At 48.6% G+C, this 2,874-nt stretch overlaps 1 pseudogene; it reads right to left on the bottom strand.

Moving 5' to 3' along the window:
• Positions 1 to 521: 521 nt before the first annotated feature.
• Positions 522 to 697, bottom strand: LOC121440359 (annotated as a pseudogene).
• Between the last annotated feature and the right edge of the window lie 2,177 nt (positions 698 to 2,874).

The raw sequence follows: 2,874 nt of genomic DNA, 5'->3' as shown, positions 1-2,874 counted from the left end.
CTGTAACCCCTCTTTTCCCAGACAGGATGTGATATTTATTACTGAACATGATTTAGTAGGGTAGAGGGTAGCACCACAGTAGAAGCCCCGAGGAGTGCGGGGCCCGCCAATGCCCGTGGGACCAGGATTGGTGATGCAGCTGACCCCTCGGCCATCAGGAACGAGTCACTTCTCAGCGACTGTGTCCTTCAGATCAATCTACATTCAGTTTAGTGAAGCCTCACCTCTTTGAGAGAGACAGACAAAGTAGAACTCAGTGAGGACGACCAGGGCAAGAAAGTGGGAGGAAGGGGCTTAATAACACCACTTGCCTCTGGCAGCACGGAGAGCTTGAACTTGGCTTTACGTAGGGCCTCCATCCGATGTTCCTTATTCTGAGGCATGATTCAGGTGGACGTGATGGCCTGGACAGTGAGACCCCTGGCCGTGGTGACCTGAGGCTTCCCTAGGGCACAGCGAATACCTGTCTGGGGCCTAGATTGGAGGCGACATTGAGGTCAGAGCTCGAAGAGCCTTCAGAAGATTGTCTCCAAGGTCCCTTGGGGGAGCCCATACAGGCAACAGGGTGAGGTCACTCCGAACGAGTGTGCTGTTGGCAAGCATTGCACACCAGGCCCCAGTGAGAAGCTGCTGGCAACCGTTGCACAGCGCGCCCCGCTGAGAAAGGGGACCTCCCGTGCAGCTTAGTTGGCTGCAGATTTACCTTATCTTTTAAGACACAGTCTCTCAGTGAACATGAAACTCACTGATTTTGTCAGGCGGAGTGGCCAGAGAGCTTTGCGGATGGATCCAGCAATCTGTCCTCCACGCCAGACATGCCGGCTCCAGGGTTTAAGAGTATTGCTGTGCCTGGATTTTCCGTGGGCGCTGGTGATCTGAACTCAGGTTCTCAGGTTTGCATGGGAAAACCTAACCCACTGAGCCATGATCCTTGCCCATCATTAATTTTATGGTCAGTAACGTTAGTGTTAGAAATGAATGACATCTGTGGTGCCATTTCATCCCACGTACACATGTGCATGGATGGTGTGCAGCCTCGCCATACTGCTACCTTCTCCCTGCTCTCAGATGCTACATCTCACAAATTTTTCTCTCTTCTCAAGTGCTGGTGTTACAGACACTCACCGTTAGCCTGAGATGTGGTATGTGTGTGTAACTGTGCGTGTGTGTATGTGTCCATGTATGTATGTGCAAATGTGTTCGTTCAGGTTCCCGTGGAGGGTGTCTGACCCCCCAGTGGGGGAGTTATCAGTCAGTCTTGGGACACCTGACAGGGTTCCTGGGATTTGAACTCCGGTCTTCTGGAAGAGCAACAAGTGCTCTTAAACACCGAGCTGTCTCTACAGCACCCTGTGCCGAGGTTTTCAATGGTTCTGGGGATCTGAACTCAGGTCTTCATGCTAATTCAGCAAGCATTTTACCTGCTGAGCCATCTCCCCAGTTCCACGTACATATTCGTTTCATAGGCTTTGAACTCAGAAATTTTATCCGTTCCTTGTCCACACTGATGATGCATACAGAACACATTCTGTGACAGTTCTCATTATTTCAATGTGTGGCATCTACACTTTGCAAATGTGGGTCTGTCTCCTGGGTCACATCTCAGCTCCAATCACAGTGTCCCAGTCTGTGGGGAGCAGGAAGATCCTTGTGCCCACAGATCTCCTGGGAAACCAGGAACGTTAAGCATGCAGTAATGTCTTCTCAACGGAAAAGATGTGAGACCTGTTCTTCCATCCAGAAGGCTGGGGATTGGAGGTGATTAATAGCCTGGTGATCTTCACTATCTGTTGGACCAGGCCATATCAGGCTCCTACAACCAGGACCAGAGATACCAAATAGCCCAGATGTGTTCAGATCTCCAGAACCTTTGAAAACCTCAGCACAAGGTGATGTAGAGACGGCTCGGTGTTTAAGAGCACTTGTTGCTCTTCCAGAAGACCCGAGTTCAAATCCCAGGAACCCTGTCAGGTGACTGATAACTCCCCCTCTGTGGGGTCTGACACCCTCCTTGGGAACCTGAACGAACATATTTGCACATACATACATATACACATACATACACATGCACAGATACGTACACATACCACATCTAAGGCCAACGGTGAGTGTCTATAACACCAGCACTGAAGAAGAGAGACAGGGTAGAATCCTGGCACTCAATGGCCTAACGCTCTAGACCAATCAATGAGCCCCACGGTCACAGCGTTACCCTGTGTCAAAATAAGTTAGGTGGGTGCCTGGAGTATGTATGGCTTCTACATGCAAAATCATATCTGCCAGCATATGCACATGCAGTTGTGAACACACGCACGCATGCGTGCACATGCATTCACGCACATAAGTTCTACACACATGTGTTGTGGGATTCCCCTCTGTATGCTATGAATAGGTTTTACTACCGTTGGTTAATAAAGAAGCTTCTTTGGTCAATGGCAGGGCAGTACAAAGTTAGGTGGGAAATTTAAAATGAATGCAGGGAGAAAGACGGCAGAGTCAGGCAGATGCCATGCACCTGCCAAAAAAGACAGACACCGGAAACTTACCGGTAAGCCACAGCCTCATGGTGATACACAGATGAGTAGAAATGGGTTAATTTAGGATGTAAGACATAGCTAGGAATATGCCTGGGCCGTCGGCAAAACTGTGTTGTAATTAATAAAGTTTTTGTTGTGACTATTTGGGTCTGGTTGGCCAGGAAATGAACGTGAAGTCTCCACTTACACCTATGATCACATAAACATACGTACCACATACCAAAAGATCTGCACACTCTCTCACACACATATCCACACATGTGTGCTACACATATGAACACATATATATGAACCACATATCAAAAGATTTACACTTGCAAACATACACAGAGGTGGA

Source organism: Microtus oregoni, unplaced genomic scaffold (genome assembly GCF_018167655.1).
Source record: "Microtus oregoni isolate MIOR12 unplaced genomic scaffold, Mior012 000067F_004, whole genome shotgun sequence".
In the NCBI taxonomy this organism is placed as follows: Eukaryota; Metazoa; Chordata; class Mammalia; order Rodentia; family Cricetidae; genus Microtus; species Microtus oregoni.
Note: the sequence above shows the minus strand (reverse complement) of the source record. Positions and strands in the feature narration are given on the sequence as shown.